Genomic DNA, 15,087 nt, shown 5'->3' with positions numbered 1-15,087 from the left:
AATCCGCTAGCGCTAGGCACTAAACGGATTGCACTAACGCAATCTGACCCTAGCCTTAATATACTTGTAGTTTGCACCATCCATCTTTGCCCTCGACTCATACAATTTTTCCTGTCCCTGCTGCCAAAAAACATCCCCACAGTGAAACCTGGTGGTGCTAGCATCATGCTGTGAGGATTGTATCGTTGGGGTGATTAGTAGTGTTGGTTTGGCACCGGTGTTTACTTTGGTGGACAAAAAGTTAAATTTTGGTGTCATCTGATCACAGCACCTTCCTCCATACATTTGAGGAGTATCCCACGTGTCTTTTGGCAAACTCAAAACAAGCCTTACAATTTTTCTATGTAAGTAAAATATTTTTTTTCTGCCCACTTTTCCATAAAGGCTACCTTCATAGAGTGTATGCTTATTGTGGTCGTATGACAGATACTCGAGTCTCTGTTTAGGAAATCTGCAGCCCCTCCAGGGATACTTTTGGTCTCAATACTGCTTCTCTGCTTAATACCCTCCCTGCCCGGGCAGAACATTTTAGTGAGCAGCCCTCTCAGGGTTTGTTATGGTACCATGTTCTTTACTTTTGATAATGGATTTGATGGGGCTCCAAGAAATCATTAGAGACTGGAAATAATTTTTCTTTTTATAGAACCCAACCCTGACTTGTACTTCAACATCTTTGTCCCTGACTTGTTTGGAGATCTCCTAGGCCTTCATGGTGTTTGGTTAGTGGGGTCTCTTGCTTAATGGTGTTGCAGCCTCTGTGACCTTTCAGAAAAGGTGTGTATTTAAGGAGGAGAGACGGCCGCAGCATGCCTTTTCCGGAACAAGTCCGGAACCATCGGTGCTGTCACCTGTGTTGCAGGGGGGAGAGCTTAGTTCCCCGAACAGATTTTTGAACTTAAGAGCAGGGGGCATGGAGGACATAAAAGGGTAACAATATGTGGGAACCAGTTCAGTTTGGGCGATAGTGTGTGGGAACAGAGTGCGAGACTTCCTGCACAGCATGGTCAGGACGAAATAGGCCTAAGCCAGAGGGCCTACGCCAGTTTACCGGAGACCACAGGCGCAGACGCTTCCAGAAAACTGACCGTGCCGACTCCCGTAGTGTTACCCACCGTGAGTGGTTCCTCCCTGCAGCCAGACAATAGTGGACACACCACCAGGCCGCAGACAGAGCGCGGCTACCTGACATACCCGCTCCCGTACTTTTTCGGTACTTAAGAGAAAGGACTATTCCTCTTTCAGTGAATCTTCCCCTTGGACCCAGAACCTGCAACCGGACAGTCCAGGACCAACGACTACACCAGAATTCAGGGCCCTTTCCATACCAGGATGACACTGGATTCTTCAAGCATTCAGGCCAGAACGCCACCGTGACCATCTCCGAGACTACTCCTTATCAACGCCGGATTGATACGTTTGATGCTTTTGAACTTTTCTTTGTCTATTCATATACCTGTTGCCTTTAAGTTAACAGTCTACAGTTTTCTGCCCTATGTTCCATTTATCCCCTCCCTGTGTGGAGTAACGCTGTCAGATTAAATTCCTCTGTTAACACTTGCTCTGCCTCCGACCGTTACTGTATCCGCTCACCTGCTTTCATGTATATACTGACAGACCATGTGATATTAGAATGCACACAGGTGGCCATCCTTTCACTAAGCATGTGACTTATAAAGGTAATTGCTTGCACCAGAAAATTTGAGGCTTCATAGAAAAAGGTTTTAATACATATGCGCATGCCAATTGTTAGTTATTTGATCACAAATTTAAGCCTATATTTTTCACAGTTCAGCATTTTAGAGTAGACTATTTAGTGCTGATCTGATACATCACACCTAAAATCGGTTTACAAAACAATTTAAACACAGGTTGTAATTTAACAAAATAGCAAAAAAGCCAAGGGAGTGATTACTTTTGCAAGCCACTGTATGCAGAGATGCTGTAATGCTGAGTAAATCCTTTACCTTCCTTGTAGATATCTATTTTGCGGTTTTAGAGAAATCTACAGTTGAAATTGTATTCTGTTTCCAGTGCAGTGGGTCGACCTTGCACTTACCGCTTTCCTGCCTATCTCCATATTCCCCACTAGTTGCCTGCCTCCTGTTTCCGACTGGCAAGTCAGTGAAACATCAGTGACCTAGAGTCAGAAGGCAGGTAGACAAAAAGGAAGAGAGAAATACAAAGTTTTTAACTAGTAATGTGAATTTCCTTAGCCCATGACAGCACCACCTGAGAGAGGATCCACCCTTAAGGATAGGAAATCTTCAGAAATAGAGTGCCATGCCTCTCCACCACCTCTGTTGTTTACAGAGCATAAGAGGACACTACTTAATTCTAAATACCATGATTCTTCTTTTAACACACCACATGAATCAACCACCACAAAGAAAATGAAGTCATCACCTTTTACCATTGACGGGAGGGAATATAAGGGTGCCGTCATGGGCTCAGGAAAATCACATTACTGATAATTTAGTGTTTTCCCATCACCCATGAAAGTACCACCTGAGATATTTACAGAGAAACTTTAAACTTAAGGCGTTACCATAGTCTATAGAACCCTTATCCTAAAAGAAAAAGGCAACAGAAGATCCGAGATCAAGTCTATAGTGTGTATAGAAGATGCAAGGTGAAGATCGTATCGCAACCTTACATATTGCTTGATGAGGAGCACTTTCTTATTGTGCTTCCTGGGATTAGCACGGGAAGAAGGGTGCACACTCTGAATGCTATGGAACTTGGAAGCCATCTTGGGAAGATTGGAACCGACCTACTGTATCTTCTAGGATCTGTGTTAACAGCGGATTAGCTCACTAACTCACCATGCTGAAGCCAGGGCCACCAGAATGATAGTCTTGTGTCAAGATATTGACTACATGGGTTCAAGCGAAAGCTTGTTATAGGTTTGCTTGCAATTCTCTTCCCCCTTTATATGATGTGCTGTAAAGATAAAAGACGAGACTCCCAACATCTGAACTGATCAGACAGTGTCATTAAGGATCTTGGCAGAGTTCCCCCGTAAATGGTATATGTAAGATACAGTTACTCTGTTGTATGACAATACATTTACACAGTTCTCTTGTATAGATGAAAATGAGCTTTGTTATATACAGCGTGAAGCTTCTATAGATTAACAGAATCAGATCTTTTATGGCAACCCAGAGGTGTGTATATCTGTGACCATGTTACTACTGGAACACCGTAGGTTAGGAGTTTCTAACAGCAATATTGCCCTTCTTTAGAGTTGGGGTCAGACCGCTTATTAATTAAAGTGACACTGTCACCTGAATTTGGAGGGAACAATCTTCAGCCATGGAGGCGGGGTTTTTGGGTGTTTGATTCACCCTTTCCTTACCCGCTGGCTGCATGCTGGCTGCAATATTGGATTGAAGTTCATTCTCTGTCCTCCGTAGTACACGCCTGCACAAAGCAATCTTGCCTTGCACAGGCATGTACTATGGAGGACAGAGAATGAAGGTCAATCCAATATTGCAGCCAGCATGCAGCCAGCGGGTAAGGAAAGGGTGAATCAAACACCCGAAAACCCCGCCTCCATGGCTGAAGATTGTTCCCTCCAAATTCAGGTGACAGTGTCCCTTTAACACTTAGCAGGACACGTTCTCCCTTGAGAGACAACTGACTTCCTGAGTTTAAGAGTAGAGATAAGTGAATATTTCAATGTTCGGTTCAGATTACAATCGCCGAATTTGCAATATTTGCCAAACATAACCGAATGCCATTCATGTCAATGGGAGGCAAAAACAAACACATGAACAACACTTTAGAATGGCCTCAAGTGCTGCGAAACACATGAAATGAGGGACTGACACCAGGAAAGTGGCCTTAATTCACCCACAGTGCAAATTTTAGCATGACACTGCAGCAATCAGCCCGGCATGAGGTATCGAGGTCTGGAACAGCATTTACAGCTTTCAATTGAACGTCACAGTAAAGGCCCCTTCACATTAAGCGACGCTGCAGCGATACCGACAACGATCCGGATCGCTGCAGCGTCGCTGTTTGGTCGCTGGAGAGCTGTCACACAGACCGCTCTCCAGCGACCAACGATGCCGGTAACCAGGGTAAACATCGGGTAACTAAGCGCAGGGCCGCGCTTAGTAACCCGATGTTTACCCTGGTTACCATGCTAAAAGTTAAAAAAAACAAACAGTACATACTTACCTACCGCTGTCTGTCCTCCGGCGCTGCGCTCTGCTTCTCTGCTCTCCTCCTGTACTGTCTGTGAGCCGGAAAGCAGAGTGGTGACGTCACCGCTCTGCTTTCCGGCTCACAGCCAGAGCAGGAGGAGAGCAGAGCACAGCGCTGGAGGACAGACAGCGGTAGGTAAGTATGTACTGTTTGTTTTTTTTTACTTTTAGCATGGTAACCAGGGTAAACATCGGGTTACTAAGCGCGGCACTGCGCTTAGTTACCCGATGTTTACCCTGGTTACCAGTGAAGACATCGCTGGATCGGTGTCACACACGCCGATCCAGCGATGTCAGCAGGAGTCCAGCGACGAAATAAAGTTCTGGACTTTATTCAGCGACCAACGATCTCCCAGCAGGGGCCTGATCGTTGGTCGCTGTCACACATAACGATTTCATTAACGATATCGTTGCTACGTCACAAATAGCAACGATATCGTTAACGATATCGTTATGTGTGAAGGTACCTTAAGACGAGGTGGGAGAGGGATTGGTGTAGGCCTCCTTTGCTGGAAACCGTGATACCACATGCAACACCTCTACCTGCTTTCATGCTGAGCCACACTCGGGTGGCACAAACATCAGTTTTGTAGACTACAATTGTCAGAAAAATTTAAGGATAGTAACACAGGTAGAGGAGTCCTGACAGTCTCGGAGGCCTACTGCTACAGGCAACACACATGAAGGAGACCCAACCAGACATGTCTTCCACTACAACCAACCCAGCAGATGTAGACCACCCATGACTGTTCACATAGCCACAAATTTTTGTGTTAACATGAGCAGCAGCAGCAGCAGCAGCAGCCACACAAGAAATCAGAGTGCAGTTACGTGGCATTAATGCAGCACACTAAAAAAATGCAATATCACCTAGTCTGTACAGTCTGCGATTGGGGTGCAAAAGTCCTTGGAGATTCAGGACTTGTTCATCTTGATGAAAGTTAGGCAGTCTACACTTTCATGGGACAGGCGGCTGCGCTTAAAAATAAAAAGAGCACATCCAGCCCATGAATGGCAGCGCTTCCCAGGATTCCCATCCAAAGATGATATTTCATATTAAAATAGAGGAGATACAACGTGTTTCGGATACAGTATATATCCTTCAGGTATCATAAAATCACAGTACAAATCTTACTAGTATAAAATTCTATCGCATTTATAGCAGCAAACCTTTTATCCCAGCCTCAGAAACTTGTTTTGGGGTGTGACCCAAGTTCAGGAACACACCCACTGATTGATCCAGCCTTGTCAACATTGATGAAAAAAAAAAAACATAGGAAAAAAGAAACGTTTAAACTCTCTCTATGATATCATTCAATCCATTTGGACATAATGTTCCCAAACAATATATCCAAAATACTTAAGCTACTTACTGGTAGCAGTGTTTTTCAGGAGCCCATTACAGCACCACGAGAGAGGGGATCCGCACTTCAGGGACAGGAAACCTACGGCCATAAAATGGTGGCACCTCTCTCACACATTAGTTGGATTACAGAGCATGAGAGGACCTCCCTGGTTAGTAGCACATAATCAATGTAAAATATGGTACAATTCACCCTGTGAGTAAACTTAGTACTTAAAAGGAAAAAGGAAGTATTGATCCATACAAGAAGAGAGGGTATGGAATATAAGGGTGCTGTCATGGGCTCCTGAAAAACACCGCAACCGGTAAGTAGCTTACGTATTTATTCAGTCACCATGAAATCACAACGAGAGACTTTCAGAGAAGTAAAAGACTAGGGAGGGACAACTGCCTCAAGCATCCTTCTCCCAAATGTGAGATCGGAGGAGGTATCCAGATCTAGTCTATAGTGTTTAAGGAAAGTAGATGGAGAAGACCATGTGGCTGCCTTACAAATGTTTCAATCGACACCTATGATCTCTCCGCCCAGGAAGTAGCCATGGCTCGAGTGGAGTGAGCTTTTATACCTTCCGGGATCTGCATGCCACCTGCTAGTGTGTTTTTGGACACTAAGCCCCTTTCTTACTCCCTGAAAGGATACAAATAGGGAATTATCTTTCTTCCAAGAGCTCGTAGCTGAAATATATCTAAGAAGACACCTTTTTACATCTAGAGAATGGAATTTTCATTCTTTATCATCATTGGTGGGATTAGGACAGAACGAAGGTAGAACAACTTCCTGCAATCTATGAAGTTTTGAAGCTACTTTTGGAAGGTAAAGAGGATCAGGTTTCATAATGACTATCTTCTCTAAACTGCATGTATGGAGGCTGTCTAGACAGGGCTTGTAGATCGCTAACCCTTCTTGCGGATGTGAGCGTGACTAAAAGGGCAGTTTTAAAAGATAGGATTTTAATTTGGACAGTATCAATAGGTTCAAATGGCGCTTCCATTAGAGCGGAGAGCACAAAATTTAAGCCCCATGGAACCAATTTTTGCTTAATGACTGGCCTGGACCTAGTTACCACCTTGAAGAACCTAGCTATCCAGTGATTGCTGGCTAAATTACTATTGTACAGCGCCCCCAGAGCCGACAACTTGGACCTTGAGAGTGCTTGTGGCTAAACCCATTTCTAATCCCTTCTGTAAGAATTCCAAAAAAAATTTAATACAGACTTTTTGGCCAATATGTGCCCCTGAGACCTCTAAGAACTTTTTCCAAATTCTAACAAATGTTTGTTGTAGACACCTTTCTACTCTTTAGTAATGTGTGAAAAAGGTCTTGAGAAAACCCTTTCGCCTTTAGTAATGACCGCTCAAATTCCATGCCACTAGATGTAAATTGGCCACTCGTAGATGGAGAATTGGGCCCTGGGAGAGATCTCTTCTTCAGCCAAGGAAACCATGATCTTCTGGGCCAGAACGGGGCTACCATAATTACCCGTGCTCTGTCTTCCCGTATCTTCCTCAGAACTATCGGAATTAAGTTTAGAGGGGGAAAGGCATAAGCGAGATTGAAGTGCCATGAGATTAGGAGAGCATCCACCGCATATGGGTTTTTCCTGGGGTTTAAGGAGCAGAATCGATGTAGCTTTCTGTTTTCCCAGTTTGCGAAAAGGTCTATGTCTGGGCACCCCCATAATTGTACGATCTGGTTGAAGATGGTCTGATTCAGTGTCCAATCTCCCTGTCCGAGTTTGTTGCGGCTTAGGTAGTCGGCCACGACATTGAGCTTTCCTTTTATGTGAAGAGCCGCAAGATAGTAGATGATTTTCGGCCATCTGAAAAATACGATCCGCAACTTCCATTAACTAACCCGACCGAGTACCTCCTTGATGGTTAATATAGGCTATGGTCACCTGGTTATCTGAGAAAAGCCTGACATGTCTACCCTGTAGGGGTATAAGGAAATTACTTAAAGCGCGTTCTACCACTAATAATTCTTTTAGGTTAGACGATGAATTCTGCTCGGATTGAGACCACAGTCCCTGGACCCAACTATTCTCCATGTGTGCCCCCCATCCCCTGGGACTAGCAGCTGTAGTTATTATTCGGGATACATTATTTGTCCAGGGAACACCCTTATGTATATTTGGTATGTGTGTCCACCAATGTAAAGATTATATAGATTCAGTGGATAGTGAAAATTTACTGTCAAGATGGCCTCTTAGGTGACGGGTGTTATGTAAAACTTCCCACTGTAGTGTTCTGGTGTGATATTGAGCCCAGAGAACCGCCGGGATACATGATGAGTGATCCTAACAGTGACATTGCCCCTCTTACAGAGACTGACATAATTAATCACTCCGGTTGCCAGCCGTTGGATACTATCCACTTTTGCATCTGGAAGACAACATTCCTGCCCGCTAGAGTCTACAACAAGACCCAGAAACTTCTGTACTTTAGAGGGTTGTAAACGAGATTTTTTAAGATTAATGATCCACCCCAATTTCTGCAATACTGATGTCACCTTCCCCAATTGGTCCGTGCAATGTGATTCATAATGTCCCACAATTAGTCATCTAGGTAGGGAATTATTAAAATGTCCTGTTCATGAAGGTGTGCCATGACCTCTACCATTATCTTCGTAAATACACGGGGTGCGACCGCGACTCCAAAGGGAAGAGCTCGATATTGAAAATACTCTATCGTATCATTAATTGAAACTGCCACTCTAAGAAATTGTTGGTGGTCTGCATGTATTGGGAAATGATAATAGGCTTTTTTCAAATCTAAGACAACCATGAAGCAATTGTTAAACATAAGTTTTATTGCCGTCTTTACAGACTCCATTTTGAAGGAAGGAACCAGTAGATACTTATTTAGGCCCTTTAAATTATGATAGTACGGAAGGATCCATCAGGTTTTTTTAATCAGAAAGAGGGGGGAATAAAACCCCTTACCTCTCTGTACTGTGGGCACTTTAATCAGCACTCCTTTTTGTTGAAGTTCCTGGGTGCGTATGGGTGTTAGACAAAATCTGTTTTGAGGAATCTTTTGGAACTCGAACTTTAGACCAGTTGCAATAATGCTGAGGACCCACGGGCTATTGGAAATATTCAACCAGACAGGGTAGAAGGCTGAAAGTCTGCCCCCCACCTGGGTCTAGCAGTCATTGAGGCTTTTTATAGTCCCGAGAGGTTTTAAATATATATTCTCTACCTCTTTTCCTGTTACCGTCATATCTGGATCTATCTCTATTTGATCTTCTGTGGTTAAACCATCCTCTATTGTAATCCCGTTTGTATGAGGGTCTTCCTAGGAAGGGGAATCTTATTTTTGCCCGGCTTTTCTAACAGTTCATCAAGTACTGGCCCAAACAAGTGTGCCCCCTCACGGAATGCCATATAGCTTTGATCTGGCCTGCAAATCTCCTGACCAATACTTTATCCATAAAGCCCTGTGGGCTGCATGAGAAAGGGCTGAAGATCTGGCTGCCAATTATACAGAATCTGCCGAGGCATCTGAAAGAAAAGCTGCTGCCTCCTGAATTATAGGAAGGGAGGATAGGATCTCATTTCTAGGGACTTTGTTTTTGAGTTGATCCTCTAGGTGGTCAAGCCATACCAATAGTGATCGTGCTGTACAAGTAGCCGCAATTGCTGGTCTCAGAGATCCTGCTACTGCTTCCCAAGCACCCTTAAGAAAAACATCAGCCTGTCTAATGGGTCTTTTAGATTCCCTAAATCCTCAAATGGAAGCGAGGTCCTTTTGCACTCCTTGGCTACTGCCGCGTCTAGTTTCGGGGCGTTATCCCATGAGGATGATGCATCTTCCTCAAATGGATACCTCCTCTTAAATGCTGGTGGGAGCGAACCTTTCCTATCAGGCTTCTTCCATTTCCTTGTAATTAACGTGTTTATCTTATCAATCACCGGGAAAGATCTACGGGATTTTATATCTAACCCTTTAAACATTATGTCCTGCATGGACCACTGACTGGGGCTCCTCAATCCCCATTGTGTTGTTTATCGCTTTAACAAGGCGATTAACTATCTAGTGGTAAACAGGACTGACTCGACTCAGCGTCCATGGATGAAGAGGAATATGGAAAGGAATATGAGCTTAGTTCACCCGAGTCTGAACCAAAATCCGAAACTGGGGATCTGATTTTTTTCCCCCCTCTTAAAATCTGTCTTGTGGGATATGGATTTAATAGAACCCCTGATTTCTTGTCTAACCATATCCCTTAGGTGGAAATAAGGTCAGGGGCCTCCTCCTCTATTAAGTGTTGTATACAAGGTTTAGACAACCTTTTCTCATGACCATCTGGGAGTGGTTCCACACACTCAGCCCACTCCCTGTGTTTGTTTTTTCTGGAACATTTTCTCCCCTAATAAGGAGAGAGGCAACATAAGGAGGAACAGAAGATCACTAAGTGAACTTTCACGTAGATCACTTACCCAGATGCGTAGTGAATGGTACCGTAGCTAGTGGGGGGTCCTTCCTAGCCGGCGATGCTTTACGGCTTGAGGACTTGTTTGGTCTCGACTTCTGAATACTCTTAACTCCACTAGAGCGACTACTGCCACTAGATCAACGCTGAGAGATAGCATGGGTCTCTTCTACAGGCTGAGGCTGCTGCCGCTTCTCAGGCTGCGTTGCTTCTTGCTCCGGTGACTCCATTTTGAAAAAATGGGTCTGAGACATCAAGTAGCATCTTATATATGCCCCCAACGGTACCGCCCCCGGATGGGGGTCAGCAGGATTTCCATGTGACCTGCCCGGCACCATGCTGAAGACTGGCCTCCCCCTCCCAAAGCCACGACCCCAGCTGACAATAGGGCCTCCCAAGGCCCGGCCGCACCTCCATTTTCACCGCCTATCACGTCCGGCCTCAGATATTCAGGGAGATGCTATCAGCCGGCACGGCTCTACCGCGCATGCCCGGCCGCGTCATCAGGCTGTACTGCTGGTCGCCTCACCAGGGATCGCCCCTTCCGGTCACGGCGAGCCCATGCACCACCGAAAATGCCAGCCGCCACCCGGATCGATGCACACACCTCACCAGGACGCGACCAGCCCCGAAAGGCCCCGCCAGGCACGGCCCCAGAAGCAGGCACCATATACTCACCAGGCACCTGTGGCGACGGGCCACTAAGAAGTAAGCCCCTCTGAAGGCTGCTTCTCTCTGTTGACACCTGACATGCAGTTCCCCTGCTGTGTGGTGCTTCCAGCGTCCTGGACAGTCCGAGGTAGGGGACCCCGCTACCTGAATCGGCCTGCCAGGACTGGGTAATCTTTTCGTCAACCTTCTTCATAAGGCCTGTCTGAAGAGGTTCGCCTGTCAAGGACTGATGCTGGAGAGAGGTGCCGCCCTTTTATGTCTGTAGGTTTCCTGTCCCTGAAGTGTGGATCCCCTCTCTCGTGGTACTGTGACTGAATAAATGTTTCTTTCCGTTTTAAGAGACCATTCCTGTTTGCAACACCAGAGGGTATCTGACCCACCGCAGTTTCTTTTATACTTTTATGTTAAAAATGTTATGTTTAATTAGCGGATGCCTGGAGAGACTTTTAAAAAGCCATTTTTTGCTCTCTTTCTGTGTCCATTAATGCGGAACTGCAGCGTCCCACATATTGCAAACCGCATCTGCATGTGATGACATATACAACTATTACAGGTGAGTCTTTGTGAGATCTCAAAGACATTACCAGTATTATTGCATTTGATAATTTTAGCTCCGTGATCTAGGATCACACAGGTGCAACATTTTTTGGAGTTGCATTTAAAAACTCTGGTCCCTTGAAGAACACTACATAAAATTTGATCCTTACTTTTATTAATGTTTTCTTCTTTTTGAATCCAACTTTTTTTTTTAATTTACTGGGGGCCACCAAATTTTTCAAAGTTTTCCCCGTCTATAAGTAATCCCTGGTTTATCAGGGAGATGTTTTCCCAAAACAGGGTCACGCTTCAAGATCTACCAACATTTTGAAAGCACAGTTCTTATGACTATTTCCCTTATTGAATATTGTCACAAAATTCAATTTCCAGCGATCATCACTTTTTTCTTTACCTATATTCAAATTATCCCCCTTCCTGGTTTCTCCTTTTAAAATAAAAACACAGGAGGAATGTTTGTTATCCCTATATGCACCATTTATCAAATTTTTATATCTTTTTTACTTAAATTTTCCTTTTTTAAGTTTTAGACTGAGTTACATAATCAGATTCTCTTGTACAATTCTGATACGAAAAAAATTGGCTGTGGGGTATATTAACTTTCCACTTGTATTGTGCCCTGTAGAAATCTAAAAAGCCATTTGAATCCTCTTATGAAGTGCGTTTTTGTAATAATTTTTTTCCCACTATGGCTGATTTCTAGGTCAAGAAACACCATTTTTTCTTTATTAATTTGTGATGTAAAGGTAATCCACCAGGCGTTATTATTGAGCTCCTTTATTAATTGTGCTGCTTCCTCCTCTGTCCCCTTCTATATAATAATCTGATCATCTAGGAAGCGCTTATAAAGCCTTATTTTGTCATTGAAAACAGGCTTAGAAAGTGATGACGAGTCCCAGTCGCGGTGCCAAGCAACTGTAAGTACAGTACGCCTTCAAAAATGAACACATTGTGTTCAAGAATTTCAGACCCTTTAACAGAAAATCTTTGTTCGGGAAGCATATCAGTCTTTGCTAAATAAAAACCTACCACATTTACCCCCATTTCGTGATCCATGTTGGAATATAATGAATTTACATCCATCGAGATAAAGGAATAGTTATCTTCCCATTCAATATCCCCAAGTTCCTTGATTGTGTGGAATCTCTCAAATATGAAGAGACTTTCCTAGATCTTGTCAAAGGACTCACAGAAATTGCTTCTTCCACTAACATTACTGCTGCTCAAGATTTCAATTTAAAAGACTAATCCATCTCACTTAAGGTAAACCTTCACATTGGATGGTAAATCTCAATTGTCAGACTGTCAGATGACCCACCTGAAAGAGCCAACTGATGAGGCACAGCTGGAGGGCAGACTTTCACATGGACATTGTGCTGTATTACCACCATGCGACAGACAATGGTAGTGAAGGAAAAAAAGCAGGTGGGGAGATGCACTTTTAAAATCACATTTTTTCTTTTCTCAAATGCAATTTATTGGATGGATCAGTGCTGGGTAATACTTAAAACAGATGATTATGCCCTCTACCCAAGAGCAGGATTCCACTAAACTGGTTGACATTTCCAATAGGATCACTAGGACATTGTATCAGCATGAAAAAAAAAAATCTTTAAAAGGAAAAAGTTTAACTGGAAATAAGATTTCCAGTCCCGGAATCTTTGTTTAGGGTAATAATAACCATTTAATTTAGCAATTTCTGTTCCAAGCTAATTACTGCAATACCCCCTCCAATGGGGTTTTCATTTTTAGTGCTACATTAATGCTCCCCACAGGACTGTATGTACTCTATACCTTCTCGCATGGATTAAGTATTTTAATTTCTGCTTCGAGCTCTCTTGGCTGTTTTCACTCCACAGTGCAGAAGCTGGCCTAATGTCAAGCATATTAATCTCCCATCTTGACGTGCAAGTAACCCAAGCCTTATACTAATGTCTCATCCATCACTGAGATTTCTTCTACATGTTAAATTTCCGTTGTGGAGAAAAACCTTTATTTAGCCTGTTAGGGTTATGGCTCTTTCACCATCATCGTTAAGAAATTTGCATCACCTGGCCTTTCCTAGCTTTATAAAAACCCAGCTTTCTCAGACCTTGTGCCAAAAAACAGCAGCCATGGATTCTTCTAAGCAACTGCCTAGTACAATGAAAATGGTGGAGGTCCACAAAGCAGGAGAAGGCTATAAGAAGCTAGCAAAGCCATTTCAGGTTGCATTTTCCTCAGTTTTAAATGCAATTAAGAAATGGCAGTTTACAGAAACAGTGGAGGTCAAGATAAGGTCTGGAAGACCAAGCTAAATTTCAGTGAGCTGCTCGTATGGTTACTTAAGAGGCAAATCAGGACTGCCACTTGACTTTAAAAGACCTTCAGAAAGCTTTAGCAGACTCTGAACAGTAGAGCAATGTACCACAACTCCAGTGACACCTACACAAATATTGCCTTCATGGAAGAGTCATCAGAAGAAACCCTCTCGTATGTCCTCACCATATAATTTCAAGTCAGAAGTATGCAAAAGAACATCTAAACGAGCTTGATGCACTTTTTAACCTAATCTGACCAAATACTTGCTTACAATAGAAGTCTTTGAACACATGTGGAGAAAAAAACAGCACACAATTTCAGGAAAAAGAACATTGCGTCAACCATTAAGCATAGCGATTGAACAATCGTGCTTTGGGGTTGTGTTGGAGCCAATGGCATGGGGAACTTTTAACTAGTAGAGGGAAGTATAGATTCAATGAAATTTCAACCAATTCTTGATGCAAACAGAACACCATCTGAAATAAAAGCTAAAGTTGAAATGAGGATGTCTTCTATAAATGGATAATGATCCTAAACACGTCAGAAGTCTACAATAGTCTACCTCAAAAGGCACAAGCTGAATATTGTACAATGACCGTCGGTCTGGATTCTATAGTTAGACCTCAAAATAGCAGTATATGCAAGACGACCCAAGAATCTCACAGCACTGAAATTAGAAGAATTTTCCAAACGAAGAATGGATGAAAATCCCTCAAAACAAGAAATGAAAGACTCTTGGCTGGTTACAAAAAGCGTTTACAAGCTGAATTTCAAAAATGGGCTGGGGGGGGGATTTGTGGGTACTACTAGGTACTAAACATGCAGGGTGCTGAAAACTTTTGCATTAGCCCATTTTTCTTTTAATTTTTAAAATTTAACAATTTTCTTTGACTATATTACGTTTCTTTTAGGTCATCTTTAACTTTAGCCCCAAAAATAATGCACAAGGTACAGTGGGCACTTTCAAATTATAACAGAAACCTAAGAAGGGAAGCTTCAGACCAGTTAACCCCTTCCCGACCCATGACGCCACGTAGGCGTCATGAAAGTCGGTGCCAATCCGACCCATGACGCCTATGTGGCGTCATGGAAAGATCGCGTCCCTGCAGGCCGGGTGAAAGGGTTAACTCCCATTTCACCCGATCTGCAGGGACAGGGGGAGTGGTAGTTTAGCCCAGGGGGGGTGGCTTCACCCCCTCGTGGCTACGATTGCTCTGATTGGCTGTTGAAAGTGAAACTGCCAATCAGAGCGATTTGTAATATTTCACCAATTATAACTGGTGAAATATTACAATCCAGCCATGGCCGATGCTGCAATATCATCGGCCATGGCTGGAAATACTAATGTGCCCCCACCCCACCGATCGCCCCCCGGTCTGGCCGGTACACTGCTCCGGCTCCCCTCCATCCAGTGCTCCGCTCCCCCCCGTGCTCTTGTCCGCTCCCCCCGTGCTCCAATCACCCCCCCGTGCTCCAATCACCCCCCCGCATTCCGATCCCCCCCCGTGCTCCGTTCCACCCCCCCGTGCTCCGTTCCACGCCCCCCCGTGCTC

The sequence above is a fragment of the Ranitomeya imitator genome, chromosome 3 (assembly GCF_032444005.1).
Source record: "Ranitomeya imitator isolate aRanImi1 chromosome 3, aRanImi1.pri, whole genome shotgun sequence".
NCBI lineage: Eukaryota > Metazoa > Chordata > Amphibia > Anura > Dendrobatidae > Ranitomeya > Ranitomeya imitator.
Note: the sequence above shows the minus strand (reverse complement) of the source record.